At 41.6% G+C, this 25,420-nt stretch overlaps 2 protein-coding genes across 6 annotated transcripts in view; both read right to left on the reverse strand.

Annotated features, from left to right (window-relative positions):
* Nucleotides 1-17,111, reverse strand: part of PTPDC1 (protein tyrosine phosphatase domain containing 1) — a 78,470-nt gene extending 61,359 nt beyond the window's left edge. The window contains exon 1 of one of the 2 annotated variants that reach the window (XM_073644523.1): nucleotides 16,996-17,111. The gene's annotated coding sequence lies outside the window, so the exon portion shown is untranslated. Of the gene's footprint in view, nucleotides 1-1,111; nucleotides 1,239-16,995 lie in introns of those variants that run through there. The other variant, XM_073644524.1, reaches the window with a different exon arrangement.
* The window catches only part of BOD1 (biorientation of chromosomes in cell division 1), a 41,911-nt gene extending 24,794 nt beyond the window's left edge, over nucleotides 1-17,117 (reverse strand). Inside the window, exon 1 of one of the 4 annotated variants that reach the window (XM_073644527.1) lies at nucleotides 16,996-17,117. The gene's annotated coding sequence lies outside the window, so the exon portion shown is untranslated. Of the gene's footprint in view, nucleotides 1-1,111; nucleotides 1,248-16,995 lie in introns of those variants that run through there. The other 3 variants (XM_073644526.1, XM_073644529.1, XM_073644528.1) reach the window with 3 other exon arrangements.
* Nucleotides 17,118-25,420: the final 8,303 nt, after the last annotated feature.

The following is a 25,420-nucleotide window of genomic DNA, read 5'->3' on the forward strand; positions in this document are numbered from 1 at the left end:
TCATCCCCATATATCCCCTGGAACTGATTTTATGGAAAACATAAAAAACATAAAACCAAAAGCAGAATGGAAAGAACTTTAAAAATCCTTTAAAAAAATATATAAATAATATAATTATTAATAATGCAATCTCTAACATGAAAATGTGAATGAAGAACACTCAAAACCGTATTTGTAATGAAGATCTGAATGGTACATTTTTTTTCCACTGCATTAAAGAAAAATTGCAACGGGAAAAGTGCAATCTGATCTCCGCCATAGGGCTCATTTAGATTGGTGCAATATTTATCCATATTGATACCATTTTTCATTGAAAAGAAATGGTTTTATTTGCTGTCACACCCGTTTTTTACTTTTTTTTTTCCCGGTATTAATACCATTTTTGGCAAATATTAGTCAAAAAGTTAAAAAATGGGCTGTCTACCTCTGCAGGCACTTTTTTTTTTTTTTTTTAAAGGGAATCTAATGTCCCCCCCACCCCGAGACGCTTTTAAGCTATTACCATGGGCCTACAGGTAATCGTGGTTAAACTAGTCTTACCTGCATGCCTCATAGCTGCGGTCTAGTTGTTGAGAAATCTTTTATGTTCATGATTTCTTCACTGCGCAGTGACTCGCCGGCGCCTGCGCAGAAGAAGGATGAAGACACTGTCCATAGAAGGGCAGATAAGGTACCCATAACCACGTGAGTGCGGGGCGCCGCAACTGCAGATTACAGGGCAGTGTGACGTGCATGGGAGGAGGATGGTATGATAATGAAGACTGGAGGCAGAGATTTCATACAGGCACCGCATGACCCGGAGCCTGGAAGTTATCATTACCATAAAAGATTAAAAGTGTATTTCTCACCAACTAGACCACAGCTATGAGGCATACAGGTAAGGCTAGTTTAACCATTCCATTAACTGTATGCCCATAGTAATAGCTTAAAAGCATCCCAGGGGGTGACTGTTTCACTTTAAATGCATGTATTTAAAGGGAACCTGTCACCAGGTTTGGCTGACATGAGATACAGCCACCACCTTTCAGCCGTGATATACAGCATTCTATAATGCTGTATATAAGCCCCCAATCTGACCTGCAAGACAAGAAAAAGATTTTATTATACTCACCTGGGGAAGGGGGGATCCGGACCGATGGGCGTGGCTGGTCCTAGTCCGGTGACTCTCTCCTTCGTGTGGATGACACATCCCTACGTCATCCACAGTCTCCCCAGCATTGAGCTCCTGTGCAGGCGTACTTCTCCGCCCTGACGAAGGTAGAGTAAAGTACTGTAAGTGCACCGGCTCTCTGTGACCTTACCTGGCGCCTGCGCACTGCACTACTTTGCAAAAAAACGCATAAAAATTAGTATCAGCGTTTAGAACGGATTTTTTTTTTTTTTTCACAGAACTAATGTACATGCATAAAAAAAACACAGAAGGACAGTGAAAAAAAAACCTGAAAAAACGCACCAAAACTGCAAAAAAAATCCTGAACAAAATGCCCTTGAAGATCAGGTTTTGCAGCAGTTTTGTGCCGCAAAAAAAAAAAAACCATGGTGTGAACATAGCTTAAAAGTGCAGAAGACTTTAAGGAATATCAGCTGGTCACAAAAACGTTCTATAAAGGGTTAGTCCGAAACCCAAAAGTAAATTTCAATTAATAAGTCTTGAATTACAAAAGTTATTAGTTTTTAAAGTCATGGTAAAATTCCCTACCATTCACTCTGTACAGCAACTTAGGGTTCTGTTTATATTACCCCCTTCCTATGACGATTCGTTTGCGAATCCCCAAACAAATAGTCATCTGCTGGCATAAACTGCTGTCACTCCCCTTTCCGCCCTGAAACTAAGAGTCATCGAAGGGGAGGGGGCTGGGACATCCCAACACTCCCCTTGCTTTCTTTGCCGCCCTGAAATCAAGGGTCATCAGTGATGCTTGTTTCAGGGACAGGTCCGCGGGCAAGGTCTCCCTCGGGCAAGGTCTCCCTCGGGCAGTCTGTTGTCTGCTTAGCTGAATACTAAATCAGGCGGCTCTGCTTACATTCAGTCATACATAAAATACAAAAGTGTAGTTATGATATCCGAGTGCTTTGTTCCAAAAAAAATTGATTCCAGTGATAAAAACTGACATCGTACCAAGTTTGAGCAAGGTCTACTACTTCTCGGATGGCTCTTCTGCACAGTATAAGAATAGGAAAAACTTTAAAATGTCTGCCATCACAAGAAAGATGTTGGAGAGTAAGCTGAATGGAGCTAAAGGTTTAGGAGGCACCGTGAAACACCTTGCAGCTCGAGCAAGTCTCCATAGGCCGAATTCACACCAAATCTTAACACCCAAACTTTTCGACTGGAGTGAGAAAAATATTGCTAACGTCCAGTTCATGTACTGTACAAACCAGGACTAGGAAGGAGAGGAGAGTTTGTTAAAACATCAGTTTTTGGAACCAGAAACCCATCAAAGAGACTCGGCAACACCACACATTCCATGTAGTGAAACAGAAATAAAAACAAGGATTTTTTCATTCAGCAACGACAGTGAAGTCCATGAACTGATTGAATGTGGCACAAGATTGGCAATGGATGACATAACTGGTTATGTGACCTGTGAGTATGATGGGCACTGGTGGCTAATGGACTCTCCAAATATTATGATCATGAAGAAGTGATTTTTTTTTTTTCACCTTTTTTCTGGTCCATCACCATCTGTTGTGTGTCCAGGAAAACCAGACATTATAAAAGTATCCAAAAAGTCTGATATTAACCCCATAACAGCAGGACATACTCTGACACAAGGAAAAAGCCATTGTTACTAAGATATTGTGGGCAAGATTACAATTCACCCAGTAGAAGGGGCAAATTGATGACAAAAGCTCAGGGTAAAGACTTAAGGTACTATTAATTGTTTAAGACTAGTCCATATTGTTTTATTTTATAGTTGGATGAGATAACTACTGTACTATTCTTTTTAAAAAAAGGACATGTCTAGTGACGTAATAAAAAAAATTACTACATGTATATTTAAAAAGGTGTTAAAATATTGATTCTTTTTAATTTGGCATTAAAGATGTATGATTAGGATGAGACTGCATTTAGAAAATCACGCTTTGAAATATGATCCTACGGAGATCCCAACTTGAACCCCTGTACAAATGTAACCAAGAACACAACATATGTGCATTTTTTTTTTTTCAATTTATAAACGTATATTTTTACCAAAATTGTGCATCAAAATTTAGAATTTGATTCCTCAAAAACAAACAATCTTGTGACATATCAAATTAAAGCCTGTACCATTCCGAACAAAATGATGCCTCTCCCATCCCTTGATCTTAAATTCTAGCCCGAGATATGATCACAAATGTTATGTCATACAAGCTCAAAATTCCGTTGTTTTTTTTTTTTAAAACGTTAGAAATCTGTAAAACATTAACTAATTAAGAACAAAACTTTTTTTCTTTTTTTTTAATTCACTAAAGCAGCATTTCAAAAAACACCAAAGAAAATAAATATCCTAAGAGATCATATATGTAAATATATATACATTTCAGATTTGGATCACTTAAAATGTACTGACCCTATTGGACCATCAGGACGAGCTCACTGAGGCAAACCGCAAATGTTTTTAAAAGGAAACCTGTCTGCAAGTTTTTGTACCATAAACCAAAACACATCTGTTAGGTCACTATTTTTTATTTTTTTTTTTTTTTTATTTTTTTACTATGGGCTTAAAAACCAGGGCTGTGGAGTCAGAGTCGGAGCCCATTTTGGTAGAGTCGGTATAAAATGGACCGACTCCTAAAATATATAATAAATTGGGTACAGTAGTACAATGCAGTTTGTGGGGATTATTTTTCATAAGAATTTTAAGAATTTAGGAAAGTTATGAAATGTCCTATAAATGTCTGTCCTATTCCTGATCTAAGGGTCTAGACTTTTAGCTGAGATGAATCTGTGCTACAGTAAATTTATCACTTAACCATCAGCCATGTATGAGAGAGTCAGAGTCGTGGAAATTGAGGAGTCGGAGGTTTGGCTTACCGACTCCACAGCCCTGTTAAACTATCAGGCATAATTCTACCCACCATTGTCATTTACCGCTCCATCAGCGGTTCCACGTCAGAGCAGCAGTTCTGGGCCGCTCTGTTAACATCATGCTGAATGACCGCCGGCTCCCTGCAGCTAGGCAGTGGGGAGCAGGCTATCAATCAGTATGTTGGCAGCAGTATGTTGTGGAAGCAGACCCCACAAACAGAGCAAAAAAGAAGCTGCTAATAGATGGGACGTTAGTGGAAGCTGCTGAATCGCCGTCAGGAGCTGTCTGTGACCACTATGTGTTGGCAGGGATCGGAGCCGGGGCACAACAGGGAGGCAGATAGCACCTACCTGCTTGTTAGCTCTTAAGGCCCTGTCACACTAAGCGAGATCGCTAGCGAGATCGCTGCTGAGTCACAAGTTTTGTGAAGCAACAGCGACCTCAGTAGCGATCTCGCTACATTTGACACTTAGGACCCTGCTGTGAGATCGCTGGTCGTGTCGGAATGGTCTGGACATTTCTTTGATCGTTGAGGCCCCGCTGGGTAGCATGCATCGGTGTGTTTGACACCTTACCAACGACCTCGTTGGCGACTCAGACACAGAAACACATAGGCGTGCATCGTTATACAGATCGTTACGGGTCGTCGCATCGTTGGGAAGATCTGACTGTTTGACATCTCATCAGCGACCACATAGCGATGCAGCAACGATCCCTGACAGGTCGTATCGTTGTCGGGATCGCTGTAGCGTCGCTTAGTGTGACGGGGCCTTTAGGCTCAAGGTTAAAAAAAATGTTTTGGGATAAACATTTTAATTCCTGATGAATCAGGAAGACCAGAACTATGCATATGCGCCACCCCCTCTTAGAAGACGACGAGAGTGGGGAGTGACAGTACGCCTGACCGAGGGGGTTCAAATGCGGGAGAGCGCTCTGTGTAGGGCCAAGCCTCCTGAATTTGCGCCTTATTGCACACATTGGTTAACGGATTACTTTTGAATGACGGGAAGGATAGTTAAAGAAGTGAAAAGATTTAATCTGAATTACAGTGATCTAATAGAGGTGTTTGGTACGGTACAAAAGTCTTGCTGACTGGTTCCCTTTAATGAAACTCAAATACAAAAATAATTTTTAGGCAAAAATTATCCCTAAAAAGGGTGGAATACACATTGTGTGTGTGCACAGATCACATATGGGCATTTTTTCAAATTTTTATCTCTTGCGTATCAGCAGCAGCATCAAAAAAAGGTAAAACAGTTAATAGATAAAAACAAAAACGACAACTGCAATATTCAGATTATTCATCCATATTCTCACATGCGAGGAGCCTCGATTAGGTATCTGCAGGTCAATGTCTACATATATTTTCTCATACACTCTTACTTGCCCAAAAAGTCACTTTCCTCTACAAAGTCCACACACTCACAATCCGATCAGATGACTGGTTACAGATCATTAATATTCATTAAAGAAGATGAGAGAAAAGTAGACTCTTGTACTATGGAAGCACAGGGTAGAAGAAAAAAAAACAAAAAAAAACACGCCTCTGTGCCGGACGTTAAAACTAACAATTCAAATTGTAAATTAACCACCGCTCCGGAACTAATATCAATAAAGATTTTCACACATTTCTTAGGGAGTGTTCACATGGGGCATTTTTGCAATTTTTTTTTTTTCCAAAATCGCCCAAAGTACTATGCAACTACTCAACATGTGAACAAGCCATTAGGGTATGTGCAAACATTAAGTATTAACAGATTTTTCTGTACCAAAAATGCTGTTTAAAATAAGCGCATTTTTCCCATTCATTCGAGTGAAAAACGCTGCATAAAATGCTGAAACAACTGGCACGCTGCAGATTTAAATGAATTTAAAAAAAAAAAAGCTTTAAAAGTTCAAATCTGCAAGGAAAAAATAAGCTGCAGATTTCAGAAATCTCATTCATTTTGCTGGCACTATAACTTTTTTTTTTTTTTACAACCACGTGGCAAAAAACGCAGAGTGTAAACAAGCTTAGTTTTTTTCCTGCAGCGTTTTTTTTCCCAAAATAGAAAACAATGAAAAGGTGAAAAAAATGCTGCAAAAAAAAAACGTTTTTGCTGCTTTTTTGGTGAATAAAACTAATTATACATGCACTGTAGACAAACGACATGATCTGCAGCAAAAAAAAACGCTTTATATAAGCAGCTTCTTTAATGCCAACTCTTCTTACTCACTTTCATTTTTCTCTTCGCCTGTAGAAAAAAAAAAAAAAACGAAGCAAAAATGCAACTTGTGAACAAAGTCCAACTCTCTAAGTCAAAACTCTGGTTTTCGCTACTAACATTCTAACAATCTCCAAGATAGTAAAGGAAACGATTGCATTATCTTATTAACACCTAAATGTTATCCAAGATAAATCAGCACACGACGACAATGACTCAAAGCTGGATAACAAAAATTTTTTAAAGAAACACCCCACCCCAAATTCAACTATTTTAAGTAGTTTTTTTTGTTTTTTTTAACAAGTTCTACATAACTTATACACAATATACATTCTACGACACAACAAATTTACACAGGCTTTATGAAATCTTACTGGCATTGGCACTACAACTCTTATGTTGCTGAAGATCGATTACAGTGAGTTTTTACCTCCTAAATTTCCAAGGCTTAAGTTGAACATTTCGCTATCTTTCTGCTGTGCAAAACATCTAGGATCCACCGGGCTGTAGAAGGATCATCACGCTGCGGACAGACTGTCGTACGGTGTCCCAGAAGATCGCTTACATATCAGAGAAACCGGCCAGAAGAGCCGGTGACCACACGTCACACGGTCTCCTCCCGTATGGCCAGAAGTAACACGGGCTTTCATGACAGGCACTTAATCCCATCAGCTATCCTTCACATAGTAATCAACAATGCCGCCACGTGACTAAAGCTTTCTTGGGAAGAAGCCCTTTATGTTGTCCATCGCCGAAGACTGGCTCGGATTATGTGCAGCTATAGTATTATGCTGTAGCCCATGAAGAGACAGCCGAGGCACATGACTTAGGAGAAAGTCATCTCCCGAATCTGACACTCCTGCATTAAAGACCTTATTTTTATGTGGTGTCTGCTCTCAGGTTTATTTTTTCTTTTTTTTTACTTGTGTTTGTTTTTTTATAGAACACTTTTAGATTACTTCATAAAATAAAATACGTTTACGAAGAAACCGCAAAAAAATTGCGTACAGATCTGTGCAACGTTCCCTCCCGCTTTTCCCAATGTATACGGCAGCCTGAAGGTATAATGTTCATGCAGAACCCAATAATAAAAAAAAAATATAAAAATTTAACCCATTATGTGTGTTTTGCTTTCTTTAAACACTATGTACTTCTGAAGGGAATAGCATAACCTACTGTACTATTCCTTCTATGCAGTGATAAAAACTATTGCATACTAGCCTGGTATATACGGAAGCGACACTTGGCATAAATAATAGCTCTTTTCTTAAACCTGGTTGGTGGGTAAAGGAGACTGCCTACCCTTAATGACTTAAAAAAAGTAAAAATGCATATATTTGGGTTTGTAATTGGGTTTCATTAAAAATGTTAAACCGTTGACTTTTATTTGCTCCGTTTCCTGACACAACCAACTTTGACGTGGCCTGTGGTCACCCCCCCAAAAAACAAAAAAAAAAAGTCTACAAACTCTCCCATAAGACTGTCAGAACACGCTCACTGCTGGATACTCAGTTAACTCATTTTGCAGCCAGCAATAGACAGTACAAAATGTCAGCTATAGAATTAAAATTTTGCAAAATTTTTAATGAAACCCAAATGCAAAAATTATTTTTAGCCCCTGATGCATGCATTTAAGGCAAAATAAAAATAAAATAAGCTCCCACGCGATCTTTTTAAGGCTATGTGCCCACGATGCAGAAATTCTCCGGATTTTTCCTGAGCGTTTCTGCATCTCCCTGGCAGAAAAAATGCATGCGGATCGTACATGCATTTTTCCTGCCAGGGACAAGCGGATGTGAAGCGTTCTTCACATGCATTTCCGCATGCGGGTTGACAAGCGCTTTCCAAGCGATTTTAGCATCACTTGGAAACTGCTTGACATCTTGGTCACACTATATAAATCCAAGCAACCAGATCCGTCCTGGCTGCCGGCAGCTCACTGTAGATTATAGGACCTGCCGACGTCAGCGCAGGTCCTTGAGTCCACCGCGAGCTGCCGGCAAGCCGAGATAACAACACCGGGGGCCATCAGAAGGTAAGTATAATATTTATTTTTTATTTTATTCTTTTTTTTTTTTACAGGTTCTATGGTACCCAGGTCTGGAGGAGAGTCTCCTCTTCTCCACACCCGGGTACCATCCGCACATTGAAACGCATGTAATCCGCATGTACAGATCCAGTGATGCGGATTACATGAGGTCCAATGCAAGTCAATGGCGGCGAAAACGCAGCGCTTCCGCAAAATAATTGGTAATGCTGCGGATTTTTCCGCAATGATAATCCGCAGCGGAAATTTCCGCAGAATGTGCACAGCACATGCGGATTATCATTGGGGAACATGGCAGGCCTTCTACCAAGTGTTTTTTAAGTGTTTCTGCAGCGGAATTGCCGCTGTGGAAACGCTTAAAAAACGCATCGTGGGCACACAGCCTAAACGATTTTTGCAGAATCTGGTTAAATTTAATGTATTTTTTTGGCTGCAGCATTACAAAACTCAAGGCCCCTCGTGATCAAATCCTGATTAGATGTCCTAATAACACTAAGGGTATGTTCACACCAGTGTCCTGCCTTCTGATTATAACAAAGTCGTAACTGCCTTGCCTTTACTGAATAGTGAAAGAGGCTAACAGATGCAAAATTATTAATACAGATTTATTTATTTTTTTAGTTTTTTTTGCTGGAGGTTCCCAAGATACATGGTACAAAACATCAGCTTCAATTTGTAAAAAATAAATAAAATATATATATGGAGATACTCTGTTGGGGGATGTTTATATTATGTAGGTCTATATGTGGCTACCCAGTCGGGCATTGGTTTTGCTAGCTTGTTTAATAAAAATAACAATCATAATAATATTAAAATATATATAATTTTTTTATTTTGTCCAGCTCCTTATTATACCCTCCAACAGATCAAAGGTTGCGAGGTAGATAACCACAGAGAGAGAACTGAGAAAACAGTGAGAAACCAGAGGGACATCCTGCTGGCTGATTAATGTGGCAGATAACCAGGACAACAAATTACCCCAGCACCTGCCCGTTCCCTTTGGTGCCTCATTAGCAGAATTTCACCATGCAAATATATGCAAATGTGCTAGATAGCCAAATGATCATACGAGGAGACGGCGCTGAGTAGAAGGCCAGTGAAAGCCACTGCATCTCATGTCAGCCAAACGCTACAACAGGTCACAAAAAAAAATAAAGTCACTTTTGGCCTTGTTGAGCAAGTGAGGGTCTATGACTATGTTCACACATGCAATGGGGGACTTCTTATTGCAGACGCTGAACGTGTTCACAAAGCGACAGAGCCTAGGAAAGGAATCACAGGAGGAAGTTAATTTCTGTACCGCAGCGATCGGCCAATTGTGGTCATTGGCGTCACTTCCCGGTGAAATATAGTGATATGTATATTAAGCTCTTCGCGCACCGATGTACACACAGAGTATATATAGTCCCAATGAATGTAAATGCACCCCACAGTTACACAACTCACCCCCTGACCTCTAATATTGAAAAAACGTATACTACCTTCCATAAGTCCACAGCAACACGCTCACTGTCCTGAGGTCATATCGGACACAAAACTCTCTTTAAGGCCACGTTCACACGTTCAGTATTTGGTCAGTATTTTCCATCAGTATTTGTAAGCACAAACTAGGAGTGGGTGAAAAATACAGAAGTGGTGACGTGTTTCTATTATACTTTCCCTCTGATTGTTCCTCTCCTGGTTTTGGCTTACAAATACTGATGGAAAATACTGACCAAATACTGAACGTGGCCTTACTCCCTAAATCCAATTGCTCACTCACGTTTTTAAGATGCAGGTAACATCTTCATCTCCTTTTCTCACCTTTAAAACTGAAAAAAAGTTACTATCGCTCTTATTCATTCTCGTCTGGAATACGCTCTGATTGGTCTCCCTCTTAAATGTTCTCCTCTGCAATCCATCCTGAATGCGGCAGCCAGGGTCATATTTCTGTCCAGCTGCTACACCGATGCCTCCACCTTCTGCCAGTCATTGCACTGGTTACCCATTCGTTACGGAATACAAAATAAGCTTCTCGCTCCAGTCTTCTGCACTGCCCTACATCTCCTCCCTCATCTGTCAGTCTCTCCCCCTACCCGTGTCCTCCATTCTGCAACTGATCCAAGACTAACATCCTCCATAATCCAAACCTCGCACCTCTGTCTCCAAGACTTCACTCGTGCTGCGCCAGTTTTCTGGAATGCCCCGGATGATACAACTGATATGTAGCCCCCACAATTTTAAAAGGGCTTTAAAAAAAAAAAAAAAAAAAAAAAGAGTAACATCTCTTTAAAGCAAGCCCATCATCTCAATTCACTAATCTAATCTCCCCTGTTCCCGCTTTCTAAATTGTCCTCAGAATCTGCTTCCTCCTATTCATCTGTCTCTACATCCTCCATGCACCCAATAGCACTTGGTGATAGCACTTAGACACACACTTGTAGTGTGAACGCAGCCTTGTATCTGAATCATTTCTTTACTACTGAAGAAATTAAATAAAGTCAATATGCAGAAAATACCGGTTAATGTGAAAGCATACCTTCAAATTTTCACCCCTATCTCCCACACTCGCCAGTAATGCTTCAAGCCCCTTTAAAGGTCCAGCTTGCAAAACTTTCAGCAAAAACAGATACAAGACCCCTGTTCATATTCTGCAATATAGTAGACTTTTTAAAGGCGTTGTTCTCTTTAGATAGAGCTTATAGAAAGAAACTTGGTAGAATTAGAAAAAAAACAAAACAAAAAAAAAAACAAAACTGTGCTTTACTCATCCTCCCTGGGTCCAGCACGGAGCTTCTATTGCTGCCCCGGTCACTGTTTGTCCGCAGCATTGACTTCACATTGACCACGCTGCAGCCAGTGTAGACAGCACAAGATGTTAAGCTAAGTGATTGACTGCAGTGCTGCCAATCCGATGTCAGTGCTGCAGACAAACAGACTGAGGCAGAGACTCCGCATTAGACCAGGGGATGGTGCTTAAAGCACTTTTTTTGTACCAGCAGAGCTTACAAGAAAAACTTTTTTGAAAGGGAACACCCCCTTTAAACATGCAAAAAAAAAAAAAAAAAAGAGAAAGGTTGCTATGCACCATTGTATCCTTAGTCCCTGACATAGCAGATACCACGCAGGATGCAGACACATACGTAACAAGGAGGTATGGCTCCGGGTCATGTGCCCAGAAAGCTCCCATTGTCTGTACTGATGTCTTACACATGAAGAATGACATTACCAGACATCCTGACAAAGGGCCACAAGACACAAAATAAGTTGTCTGCTGCATAGCTGAAAGTTATCACTATAGCTCCATATCAGCGTCTATACAAGGATTCACCCTCTAAAACCATCTTACGCTCCGGCTCATTTCTTTAGTTTTACTGTAATTTCTAGTACTTTGCACAACACCATGTGGCCCCTTTTTTGAGATAGGCATTTCATTTATATAGAGGCAGGTGTCTGAACAGTTGGACCCCGATCTACATTGAAGTCGGTTGACACATGGTGAGGTTTAATACTAGAGAGTAGGACCGTCCCGATTGGGTACACCTTGTCATGGTGGGATGAATTTGACATTTTTTTAATTTTTTTTTTTATTATTTTTACAAAAACAGTGTTTAATAAGTACCCTTCGTTATTTATATGCACTATTACTATTTACTTACAGCAGAGTACATGCTTATTTTGTTTTTCGCTTTGGTTTTCCTATATAATTTGCTACTCAAAGTAAAAAACAAAAAATAAAGTACTTTCCTCCAGCAATGGCACTGCTCCACTCTCAGCCCTCTGTCCCCAGTGATCATTTAACTGCAGCCAATCATTGGCTGCAGTAGTTACCTGACATTGTTTATGTCAGGAGACTGGGGAGAACACAAGGTTGAGAGTATAGGAGCCGCACCAGTCTGGCAGGAAATTGTAAATTTTTTATTTATTTATTTATTTTTTTATAACTCTGGGTCAATTAATAAGAGGATGTCCAGGAGTGGACAGCCCCTTCAAGATACTAAAAGTGGTGGTACAATAACCAATCCGGTTACAGCTTTCATTTAATTAAGGGCACTTAAAAAATGGGCTTGATAAATCAGAACAAAGAAAAAGGCCCACATATTCTCAAATATTAAGCATCAATCTGAAATAGTTTCCCCATTTCCAATTACAGCATAAATGCCAATGGGTGATGGGCACCCGTCTGTATGGCATGTGATATCCGGATACTTCAGGGAGTTCCTGTACGGAAGTGGTCTTATATAAATCGGTGGCCATAGAGAGGAGGACCTTCCATGAGGTTTCTTTAGAGGCTCTTGTGCACTCCTCTGCCATCCTGGTAAAAAAAAGCGTGGCTTCAGCCAACTCTAGTTCTGCTCTTGAACAATGCGCCTTCCCGCTGAGCGAAAGTGGGTGAGGTGGGGGTTGGGTTACCCTTCCCATTATGCTTCTGGTGCCCACACATGAATGGTTCCCAACTGGAGTTTTATATAAAGCGCATACCACCTATGCCTATGTAGTGGGATACGTTGCAGCCTTCCTCTGGGGGTATATGCCAGGAGTTCCCCCAAGTAGGGAAGACTTCTCCAACACTCACCCTAAGGTTATGTTCCCACATAGCATAGCAAAAATGAGGCAGATTTTCTAATGCTCATTTGCATAAAATCTGCTGCGTATTACAGGACCAGCAGAGTGCATGGCATTTTAAGAAACGCCTGAGGGAGCTGCGAAACATAAAATGACCAGAGCTGAGGGTTTGAGATCTGCTGTAGATGTCAATGTGAATTTTACCTTTCACCAAAGCAAAGAACAAAATCTGTGACTCCACTAATCCTTCTTCATAATGGTATCTACCCCTGCAGGTGTCAACGCAGGACTTCTTCATGTAACCTAATAGTCCATCTAGACACCAGCGCAATTACCAAGAATAGTTACATTCTGAATTCACTCAACACAAAATTAAAGGGGTTGTCCAGAAGAAAGAAAGAAAAAAAAAAAAAACAAACAAACATAGTTCCTTCTTCAAAAACAGCGCCACCCCTGCCTACAGATTACGTGTGGAATTGCAGCTCAGCCCCGTTCACTTCAATTGAACAGAGCTTCAATAGCATGCACAGGCCGTAGAAAGCAGCCATGTTTTCCTAATTCCGGAATGAACCCATAGTAAGCCGGTGGAGAAGTACAGTGGGGTTTAGTCTTACAACACTGCTCCAATAAAGAAAAGCACCTTTCACACAGTTTTTCTAATTGTACGGGTGCAATAAAAACCTTTAGGAATTTTTATGAGAGTCCAACAAATACGGGTAACGACCCAATAAATATCTATTGCACATTCTAGAGCAAAGAGCGGGGCTGTCCGGTCCAAGAAGTAGAGGAGAGCGAAACTGGTGGCTAAAGAAGCTCCCAACAATCGGTTCACTTCCAGACAGCTCTGCTTCTCAGTAACTGCAAGGATATGTTCACACACAGTTTTTTTGTTGGATGTTTTTTTTTTTTTTTTTTTTTAAAACTTTAAAGTGAAGTTTTAAATTATCCACATATTAAACAAATAATAAAAAGAGTTTTAAAGGAAGCATTAAACACTTCCTATTCATTTTAATAGAAGATCTACTTTGCTGCTTACAGGATGAGGTTTTGGAACAATTTCTTTCCCGAAAAAAAAAAAAAAAAAAAAAAAAAAAAAAACACCATCTTCAAAAGTATATTACACCTGAAAAAAAAATGTTAGATTTGATCTCCTACAAAAAAAAAAAAAAAAAAAAACTCTCCAATTGAACATATCTCAATCCAAAACCGGGACTGGAATCTATAGAGAAACAATGGTTTGAACCCATCGTTTACTTGACCCATCTTTTTTTTTTGCCCTCCACATACTAATTCTTTCTCCTCCTGGACTGGTAATTCTAAAAATTTTCAATTCATGGGTAAAATCTGTCTTCAGTGAAGACAGATTTTTAAAGTGGCAGTCGTTACTCTTTCAGTCAACATCCAAAATGTTTCTACGATTTTATGAATCTAGCATCAAACTATCTACACACTAGTCCAAGTCTACCAATCATCATTTTTTTAAACATATTAAAAGAAACTAAATATTGTGAAAAAAAAATTACCTGGTGTAAATGCCGCTGTTCTCTTGAATCCGGCGATGTTTTTCTTTTGTTCCTGGGCCTCTCTGTTCCGGAGATATGGCCTAAAGATTCCCTGTATATAAAGCTAGTCTCTTGTTAGCAAATGGGTGTGGTCCTGAAGAAAACTCCCAGTAGAGGATAACGCCCACTTGGCTAACAAGACTAGATTTATGTAAAGGTAAGAGAAGTCCATATCTCAGGAACAGAGAAGCACAGAAACAAAAGAAAAACATCGCCGGATTCAGGAGAACAGCGGCATTTATTTTAGGCAGAAAAGTTACATATTTATGGCAAGTGACAGGGACTCTTTAGGGGGCAACCACATAAACAGAAGAGACATATGTCAGAAGAGATAAATGATCAGAAAGGATATATTTTCCATAAACACAACAAAGAAATAAACAAAGTTTAGAAAAAACTATTCCCAAGTCTGAGAGATAAGAAAATCAGGGCTTCTTATTTTAAGACATACTTTTGCCCACAGGGCCCTTTTGCTGGTTTAAGCAGTCATGTTATTCTGATCTAATACAACCCCTTTCAGCTCCGTTCCCCATGACATCATGGAGTAATCTGGAGTTGTTGCTTTTCTCTATTGAAGTGAATAGGACATAGATGTAGTACCACCCACAACCTGTGGACGGAGGGTGGCGCTGTGTTAGGAAGTAAGCAGCCGTGTTTTTCTAAACCTGGACAACCCCACTGAAGAAGAAATGGTGATTCCAATGTTACATTACGGAATTGCCGTCCATGACGTTCTAACGTCTAACAGCGCTCGGTGAATAGGTTTCTCTTTTAACCCTTCACTAGCATTATCGGGCACATCAATATCATTTCCGATCACTGTTGCCTCCCATTATCACTGGCCGCTATTTTTGCTTTCTCAGTGTATCTCTATGAGGCTCCATCGCACAGGATATTACATGAGCCGTGTGCACAGTAGAGATTGCAGAGGGCTAAATGGCAGAACTCTTTATGGAAGCGCCTCTTCAACATGGCAAAAGTTATATATAATATGGATCCGAAAAGCAAATGGTTTTAAAGGGACCTGTACTATTGAAAACGGTTTCTGATCTACAGGCAGGATGTTATAGAGCCGGAGAAGCTGATCAGATTTATATATGCGTTTGTGGGAAAAGTCTCAGAATAATTTGCATTTTATGCAGTAAAATCTGTGTTTATATACATAAGAGTCCAGTGGGCGGGTCTAGTAGTGATTGATAGTCTTCCCTGAATGACTGTGCCTGCAGAGATAGCTGTCAATCACTAATAGGACCGGCCACTGGACTCACAGATCGGACTGAAAGTACAACGTGACAGGTTCCCTTTAAGGGCAATATTGACCCCCCTCATCCATTGACTTCAATTAAACTAGTAGTGGCCTTTAAAGGGGTTTTCCCATGATTGCACGTTAACCCCTAACCATACAATAGGAGATAACTCCCTGATCTCTGGGGGTCCAAACTTTGGGACCCCAAGCAATCCTGGAAACAGAACTCTGCAGAGCTGCATCTTGAATGGAGAGGATGTGCGGAGACTCGGCCTCCTCTACATTCATTGACTACAGCGCTCCGCTATTTCCAACAGTGCCATAGACAACGACCTGGCCCCGGAGAACCAGGCCCCAGGTTTCAGTTGCCCTTCTACAGTTTGACCACGAGTGGCCACTATTGTTTACTTTAATATTGTGCTGCAGTTTCACTCCTCATCACTGGAGGCTGCTGTTGTGTTCTGCAATTGCCCTTTACCAAGATGGCAGATTCTGAATCTATGGAATCCATCTGGTTTCCTGTTTGTGCCTACTTAAAGCCGCATGGATCTCTCACTCATTGCTTGAGTATTGTGCCAGCTATTAGCCTAGTTTCAGTCTCCAGCTCCTGAACATTCTTACCCAGACTGTTCCAATTCATCTACGGATTGTTTCCTACATCTCCTTGCTAACTTCTAGAACTTCTACTACAGTTTGCTGTTCCTGCTTGTGCTCCTTCGGCCACAGGTTTCCAGCAGTACTACGGCAGTATTGTAACACCACGCTCCGGAGACCAGGCCGTTACTCCCCTGTATGGATAGGGGATACCTTGCAATTTTTGGACGACCCCTTTAAGGGTGTTTATCTTCACGTAGGGAAGACCGGTTCCAGAAGTTTCTTTCCATACATGTGAATGTGGTTATTTCTGCAGTTCCATGCCGATTTTGGTAACAATGAGCACATTCAGCCATTTTTTGGCGCGTTTTTCTACACAATTACAAATAAAATTCTTATAGGATTAACTTCTACCCAAATTGCTGCCCAATAATAGCTTATAAGTACAATCTCTAATGCAGCTGGGTCCCTGCGACACTGCCCTAGGCAGTAGGACCATATGAGGGACCGCACCGACCTTTGCCCACAGTACCATGCTGTGCCAGACTTATTGATGAATCTGAAGAAGGAAAATGCTCAGCCCAGGCATTGCTTTTTGACAACCTTCTTATTTTTTGGCGCATGTTCACACAACACTTCAAAGATTATTAAAAAAAAAAGCCATGGTGATGCCAATGCCACGCAATAAAAAAAAAAAAAAGCTAGCCAGGCACTGTAATATTACTGCAGGATGTTGCATGTGCAGTGCATGGAGTATAAAGAAGAGAAGACAGCAGCTTACCTATCACCAGGGGCAGCAGGGGGCGGCACTGAGCGGAGGCAGGTCAGGAGACATTCCACGTTCAAGTAGATATTGGTAGTCACAGCAATGGTTCAGGACGGGGCAACCACCGCTGCCTGCTGTCAAGAGAAGCAAGAGATGAGTAAAACCCCAGGGAGCCGCACTCATCACATCCCACAGACACCCAAGACCATTACTAAGCAAATATTTACCCAGCAGAGGCAGCTGCAGACAATCAAGATCGCTATGGCTGCCATTTACTAAAACTATATAGATCTCACTATGATGTTTAAAGCGGTTGTACATATTTGTAGACAATTTTTTTTTATTAAATGCATGTATTTGGGGGCTAAAAATCATTTTTGCAATTGGGTCTCATTCAAAATGTTGCACCGATTTTGGCTTTTACAGACTCTTTTTCATCAATCAGCTGAGATGAAGACAGAATAACGTTACTAAGTCCTGGTGAGACCATCATAGGGAGCTCGCTGATGGATTCTCAGTTAACTCATTCTGCAGCCGGAAACAGACAGTGCAACACAGAGGCTATGGAAGGCAAACTGCAAAAAAAAACATTTTTTTAATGAAACTCAAATTGCAAAAATTTTTTTTAGCCCCGATTACATGCACTTTTTTTTTTTTTTTTTTTTTTAAACAAAAGAGCCCCCGAAGGTGGAAAACCTTTTTAAGCCGGTCGTACACATAAGATAACTGTCGGCAGACCACAGTCTCTCCTGACCTTCCCGTAAACATTTATGGGAATCCAACAGGAAAAAAAGTCTCTGCCAGAAGAGTTTGCAGCAGATACCTCCCCTGAAAATAAAAGGCTTGGCTACTAAAATCCCAAATGCCCGATCCTTCTCTCCCCCCAATATCATCTTTCGGGAAGCCCCCAGACAACTGATGGTTGGCCACTCCAGACAACTTTCACCTAATATGTAAGCCCTTACACCTGGGGCGCCTTAAAAGCTATGTTCACACATCATGGTTTTTTCAGCGTTCATTTTCTGCAGCAAAACCTGATCTCTTGCCAAGAGGTTGGTCAGGAATTTTGTTGCTGTTTTTGGTGCGTTTTTTTTTTTTTTTTTCACTACTTTTATCTCTGTTATGCATGTACATAAAGTTCAGTGAAAAAAAAAAAATCTCATTCTGGTTTAGGCACAAAAAAAAAAACGCTGAAAACTTGACCCCTGCGTTTTTGGTACGTTTATTTTTTCACCACCCATTATTTCCAATGGGTGAAAAAACGCTGAAAAGAAGTGACATGCTCTATTTTGCAAAAAAAAACATGCAAAGCATAAAATCCTGAACAAAAAAAAAACATGGACTTTGCTGGTACTGCAAAATGCAGCTGAAAATTTGCATAAAAAACGCTGAGGAAAACATGATGTGTGAACATAGCCTAAGACTCCCCCACTCCCAAGTATATGAATGAACTATGTTAATGTTTTTAAAGAAGTTTTACACAAAGTATTAAAAGAGGTTTTCTAAGAAAAAAAAACAAACATTTTTTTTTACATTTTGGTTATAACATGTTTAATGAACGTCAATGGGGTCTAATAGTGACCCAACATTCACAAAAAATCCAAGTCTAGTCGCATTATATACCGCATGGAGGACTATGGGGGGAGGGGTGCGCACATTATATACCGCATGGAGGACTATGGGGGGGGCGCGCGCATTATATACCGCATGGAGAGGTGGCGCATTATATGCCGCATGGAGGACTATGGTGGGGGCGCGCATTATATACCGCATGGAGGACTATGGGGGGGGCGCGTGCATTACACTGTGTTCCAAATTATTACGCAAATAATATTTTCTCAGATTTCCCAAATTACCTATATGAATTGCAGTCATTGTAATTTTCCAGTCAAATAACTATTAGAGTACAATTGAAAGGTTTTTGTATAAACTGCCTATGATAACAGTATATTTTTAAAAAAATAAAAAACTCAAAATGCATGTTCCAAATTATTATGCACAGCAGAGTTTTCAACCTTTTCATTTTAATAAAGAACAAAAAAATGGTCATTTTTGAAATTATAAGTATTAGCAGGTTATTACAAACTGAAATCAAACAGTTTTCACCTCAAAACTTTATTCTAGGTGATGTTACATTTGCACATAGGACCCCTTGTTCGAAAGGAGCTTCTGAACTCTCTCGTCCATTGAATTTGTCAGGTTTTGGATGGTTTCTGCTTCAATTGTTTTGCATGAGGACAGAATACCCTCCCAGAGCTGTTGATCAGATGTGAACTGCCTCCTGCCATCATAGACACTCCTTTTGATGATGCTCCAGAGGTTCTCAATGGGGTTCACACCATAAGTTTGTCCCGTTTTATGCCCATAGCAGCCAGAGATGCAGATGTGTTATGTGCAGCATGATACGGGGCATTATCATGCATGAAATGATCTTGCTGCGGAATACACGGTTCTTCTTCTTGAACCACGGCAGGAAGTGCTGTTTGAGAAACTCAACATACATTATGGAGTTCATCTTTACCCCTTCAGGGATCCTAAAAGGGCCGACAATCTCTCTCCCCATGATTCCAGCCCAAAATATTACTCCACCTCCTCCTTGTTAGCGCCGTAGCCATGTTTTCATGGGGTGTCCATCAACCAGCCATCCTCCACTCCATCCATCTGGACCATCGAGATCATTTCACGCATGATAATGCCCCGTCTCATGCTGCACATAACACATCTGCATCTCTGGCTGCTGTGGGCATAAAAGGGGACAAACTTATGGTGTGGCACCCATGCTCCCCTGACCTCAATCCCATTGAGAACCTCTGGAGCATCATCAAAAGGAGTGTCTATGATGGCGGGAGGCAGTTCACATCTAAGCAACAGCTCTGGGAGGGTATTCTGTCCTCATGCAAAACAATTGAAGCAGAAACCATCCAAAACCTGACAAATTCAATGGACGAGAGAGTTCAGAAGCTCCTTTCGAACAAGGGGTCCTATGTGCAAATGTAACATCACCTAGAATAAAGTTTTGAGTTGAAAACTGTTTGATTTCAGTTTGTAATAACCTGCTAATGCTTATAATTTCAAAAATGACCATTTTTTTGTTCTTTATTAAAATGAAAAGGTTGAAAACTCTGCTGTGCATAATAATTTGGAACATGCATTTTGAGCGCAGTTTGAGTTTTTTATTTTTTTAAAAATATACTGTTATCATAGGCAGTTTGTACAAAAACCTTTCAATTGTACTCTAATAGTTATTTGACTGGAAAATTACAATGACTGCAATTCATATAGGTAATTTGGGAAAATCTGAAAGAATATTATTTGCATAATAATTTGGAACACAGTGTATATACCGCATGGAGGACTATGGGGGGGGGGGCGCGCATTATATACCGCATGGAGGACTATGGGGGGGGGCGCATTATATACCGCATGGAGGACTATGTGGGGGGGCGCGCGCATTATATACCGCATGGAGGACTATGGGGGGGCGCGCATTATATACCGCATGGAGGACTATGGGGGGGGCGCGCATTATATACCGCATGGAGGACTATGTGGGGGGGGCGCGCATTATATACCGCATGGAGGACTATGGGGGGGGGGGCACGCACATTATATACCGCATGGAGGACTATGGGAGGGGCGTGCATTATATACCACATGGAGGCGTGCATTATACTGTATGGAGGACTATGCTATGTGCATTATACTTCTGCTATGGGACCCCATCTGCAGTGAAACCTGCATGCGTCATATGACGATTTTGCTGCAGATTCATGGTGGGGTCGAATGTAAGCCCGAAAGGGCAGGGTCCTCTTCCCTTTGTACCAGTCTGTATTTTTTATGTAACCCCTTCTCATGTACAGCACCATATAATAATATTTATGATTATTTAGTGGATTTCGCCCCACCACACTGAAAAGGGTGAAAGCAGCAACATAAATTGACGTAAAAATGTGCAAACCACAAAAATTGCACACGACTGGTACAGTAATCCGCAGGTTTTCTTTGCATCCCTTGTCAATGTACCCTAATGCAGGGGTCGACAAAGTTGTTCAGAATCTAGGAGCCAGCCAAAAAATTTAGGAGCCAGAATTTTTTTTGTTGACAAACTGTACATATAGACCCCCTCACACACGGCGTCTCCCCGGGGAGCACGGCCTTTGTATGTACTTACACAGGTAGCGGGAGAGGAGAACGGGCCCCCGGCCACAGCAATCCTTCCCCCCAGGGCCGGCTCCAGGTTTTTCTGGGCCCCGGGCGAAAGAGTCTCAGTGGGCCCTTTTAACACATACATGATTCATGATGCACAGATACGGCGGAGAAATAAATATATATATATATATATATATATATATATATATATATATATATATATATATATATATATATATATATATATATATATATTTATTTATTACACATGGCCCAGCCTGCCCCCTCATCCTTCACATACGCAGACATATGCACGCGCACACACGGTACGCAGACATATGCGCGCGCACACACACGGTACGCAGACATATGCGCGCGCACACACACACGGTACGCAGACATATGCGCGCGCACACACACGGTACGCAGACATATGCGCGCGCACACACACGGTACGCAGACATATGCGCGCGCACACACACATAGATAAAACAGACAAATATATATACACAGTCATATACACTGACATTCACATACATGCACTCACACAGACCCATTACTAATATTTTTAATATGGGAACTGGGGAAGCCTCACTCACCTGTCCCCGGTCCAGTGTCCTGTCCAGCAGCTCCTCGGGTATGGGGCAGTTCAGGGCCCCCGGCGTGTCACAGACTTCATGGCCCTGGACCATCAGAGGGGCCCACTTGCGGTCGGGTCCGGGCCCCTCCCGCCCATCTGTGCAGGACCTCCGCTCCGACGGTGTTTGATTGCCGGCACTCCCCCAGACATGGCCGCGCGCTGTGCGGCTGTGTCTGCTAGTAATGACGCGGCAGGAGCGACACACAAGCACAATTAAAGGTGCAGTGCCGTCGACCCTGCCATGTCATTACTAGCAGACACAGCCGGACAGCGCGCGGCCATGTCTGGGGGAAGTGCCGGCAATCAAGCAGCGCCTGCGTCCCTGAACAGGTGCCGAGGAAGCGGCCAGGGCCCCGACAGTGAGTGGGCGGGTGGGTGTGTGGGCCCGGCCCCGACAGTGAGTGGGCGGGTGGGTGTGTGGGCCCGGGCCCCGACAGTGAGTGGGCGGGTGGGCCCCTCTGATTTTCCAGGGCCCCGGAACTTGCCCGGGTACGCCGGGTGCTGACGCCGGCCCTGCTTCCCCCGTAACCCAACTCTCCCTGTCCAGTCCCGGAGCATAAGGGGGGCGGAGCAAAGTTGAGAAGGCGGCCTGAGCGATACTGTCCCTGCTTCCTCCGATTGGATGACTCCGTGCAGGAGGTGGGATTGGATTGAGAGTATTTTTTTTTCTTCTCAACTCCTCAAGCACCAGGCAACATTTTCTAGGCGCCACTGGCGACCAGGCGCCTGGGTTTGTCGAGCCCTGCCCTAATGTGTCACTTGTCCAGGAATAGAAAAACAAAGCTGCCGTCTATCAGAAAGAGCATCACCCGTCCATGAGTTGTGCGCAGTATTGCAGCTCAGCTCCATTCACTTAAATGGGGCCATGTTGCATAACCAGACAACTGATAATCAGCGGTGGTGTTCCTGAACGAAAGCAGCCATGTTTTTCTAAACCTAGACAACCCTTTTAAGCTGCTCATTTTACTCTTAGGCTATGTTCACACACCTTGTGTTTTTCAGTATATTTTGCTGCAGATTTTTATGCAGATTTTCAGCTGCATTTTGCAGTACCAGCAAAGTCTGTGAGAAACCAGAATTCACTGTTCCCACATCTAGTGTATTTTTTTCTGCGTATTTTGTGCCTTGTGTTCTTGGAAAGTAGACCATGTCACTTCTTTCAGCTTTTTTTTCACCCATAGGAAGTAATGGGTGGTGAAGAAAAAAAAAAAAAAAAGCAGGTAAATTTTCTCTGCGTTTTTGATGGCACAATAGGATGCTTTTTTTTTTTTTTTTTTTTTTTCCACAGAACTTTATGTACATGCATAAATAGAGACAGAAGGACAGTGAAAAAAAACGCAGATTTGACGCAGCGGATTTCCTGGCAGAGAACAGTTTTGATGCAGATTTAACTGAAATAAAACAAAACAAAAAACAACATGTGGGAACATAGCCTTACTATTGCATGATAATATCTGCAGCAAATATTAACAACCCGCAGAGCCACTTAATTGGCGCTATGGAACGTGTGCGTGAGGTACGCCCCATGTACACACATCCTTACAGATAGATTTGGACCCAGAAAACTAATTTATGTGCAGCTCAAGGATATTCCGCACCGATCTGTAGACTGTAAGGACCGCGACAATTTTATATGAAATTATCTTACCACTGAATGAAAGAGATATATAGATATATATATATATATATATATATACACACATACATACATACACACACACACACACACACACACACACACACACAGTACAGACCAAAAGTTTGGACACACCTTCTCATTTAAAGAAATTTCTGTATTTTCATGACTATGAAAATTGTACATTCACACTGAAGGCATCAAAACTATGAATTAACACATGTGGAATTATATACTTAACAAAAAAGTGTGAAACAACTGAAAATATGTCTTATATTCTAGGTTCTTCAAAGTAGCCACCTTTTGCTTTGATGACTGCTTTGCACACTCTTGGCATTCTCTTGATGAGCTTCAAGAGGTAGTCACCGGAAATGGTCTTCCAACAATCTTGAAGGAGTTCCCAGAGATGCTTAGCACTTGTTGGCCCTTTTGCCTTCGCTCTGCGGTCCAGCTCACCCCAAACCATCTCGATTGGGTTCAGGTCTGGTGACTGTGGAGGCCAGGTCATCTGGCGTAGCACCCCATCACTCTCCTCCTTGGTCAAATAGCCCTTACACAGCCTGGAGGTGTGTTTGGGGTCATTGTCCTGTTGAAAAATAAATGGTCCAACTAAACGCAAACCGAATGGAATAGCATGCCGCTGCAAGATGCTGTGGTAGCCATGCTGGTTCAGTATGCCTTCAATTTTGAATAAATCCCCAACAGTGTCACCAGCAAAGCACCATCACACCTCCTCCTCCATGCTTCACGGTGGGAACCAGGCATGTAGAGTCCATCCGTTCACCTTTTCTGCGTCGCACAAAGACACGGTGGTTGGAACCAAAGATCTCAAATTTGGACTCATCAGACTAAAGCACAGATTTCCACTGGTCTAATGTACATTCCTTGTGTTCTTTAGCCCAAACAAGTCTCTTCTGCTTGTTGCCTGTCCTTAGCAGTGGTTTCCTAGCAGCTATTTTACCATGAAGGCCTGCTGCACAAAGTCTCCTCTTAACAGTTGTTGTAGAGATGTGTCTGCTGCTAGAACTCTGTGTGGCATTGACCTGGTCTCTAATCTGAGCTGCTGTTAACCTGCGATTTCAGAGGCTGGTGACTCGGATAAACTTATCCTCAGAAGCAGAGGTGATACTTGGTCTTCATTTCCTGGGGCAGTCCTCATGCGAGACAGTTTCTTTGTAGCACTTGATGGATTTTGTAACTGCACTTGGGGACACTTTCAAAGTTTTTCCAATTTTTCGCACTGACTGACCTTCATTTCTTAAAGTAATGATGGCCACTCTGTTTTTCTTTACTTAGCCGCTTTTTTCTTGCCATAATACAAATTCTAACAGTCTATTCAGTAGGACTATCAGCTGTGTATCCACCAGACTTCTGCACAACACAACTGATGGTCCCAACCCCATTTATAAGGCAAGTAATCCCACTTATTAAACCTGACAGGGCACACCTGTGAAGTGAAAACCATTTCCGGTGACTACCTCTTGAAGCTCATCAAGAGAATGCCAAGAGTGTGCAAAGCAGTCATCAAAGCAAAAGGTGGCTACTTTGAAGAACCTAGAATATAAGACATATTTTCAGTTGTATCACACTTTTTTGTTAAGCATATAATTCCACATGTGTTAATTCATAGTTTTGATGCCTTCAGTGTGAATGTACAATTTTCAAAGTCATGAAAATACAGAAAAATCTTTAAATGAGAAAGTGTGTCCAAACTTTTGGTCTGTACTGTACATTGTACATGTAGTAGTGTGTATGTACAACATTATGTGTATTTATATAGTGAGTCATGTGTATGTATATTACATTATGTACAGGTGTGTACATATTACAATATATGTAGTTGGAGAGTAGTGTGTGCATATATATGTAATGATTAGCATATATAGTGAGTCATATGCATATATATTACAGTATGTACAGGTCACCATGGGCAGCATGGTGGCTCGGTGGTTAATACTGCAGCCTTGCAGCAATGGGATCCTGGGTTCAAATCCCACCAAGGACAAGATCTGCTA

The sequence above is a fragment of the Phyllobates terribilis genome, unplaced genomic scaffold (assembly GCF_046119375.1).
Source record: "Phyllobates terribilis strain yellow unplaced genomic scaffold, ASM4611937v1 Scaffold_8__6_contigs__length_399053987, whole genome shotgun sequence".
In the NCBI taxonomy this organism is placed as follows: Eukaryota; Metazoa; Chordata; class Amphibia; order Anura; family Dendrobatidae; genus Phyllobates; species Phyllobates terribilis.